Here is a 631-nt window from a genome sequence, read left to right on the forward strand (position 1 = left end):
CGCCGCCGCCGACCCCCGGCCCGCACCCTCCCCCACTCCACCGTCACCGATGACCCACCGCACCCTCCACTCCACCTTTTTCATATTCATAAATATTTTCAAATAACAAATTTGAACATATTTTTAAAAAAAATTATTATTGTTTTTATAAAAAAAATATTACTGTTATGATTTAAACAAGTTTGAAGATATTTAAACACAAATAAATATCAAAAAGCATTTTAAATGCATAAAAATAAAAATTGGGGAGCCTGGGAATTGAACCCAGGACCTCCTAGTGTGTGTGCTGCGTGCTGACCAGTCGGGCTAGTGGGCGGGTTTTGATGTAGTAATAATTTTTTTTCCATTTTTCCATACATACTAATGGCGCATCCGAACTAAGTGCGCCATTACTAGTTCTAACTAGTAATGGCGCACTGGGCATAGAGTGCGCCATTAGAATATATACTTTTTTTTTGCAAAACTTCTAATGGTACCAGGGTCGACCCCCCGCTCCACCGGCCGCCGCCGCCGACCGCACCCTCCACCGACCCCCCGTCCCACCGCACCCTCCCCCGCTCCACCGGCCGCCGTCGCCGACCCCCGGCCCGCACCCTCCCCCACTCCACCGCCGACGACGACCACCCGCACC

Source organism: Triticum dicoccoides, chromosome 3B (assembly GCF_002162155.2).
Source record: "Triticum dicoccoides isolate Atlit2015 ecotype Zavitan chromosome 3B, WEW_v2.0, whole genome shotgun sequence".
NCBI classification, from domain to species: domain Eukaryota; kingdom Viridiplantae; phylum Streptophyta; class Magnoliopsida; order Poales; family Poaceae; genus Triticum; species Triticum dicoccoides.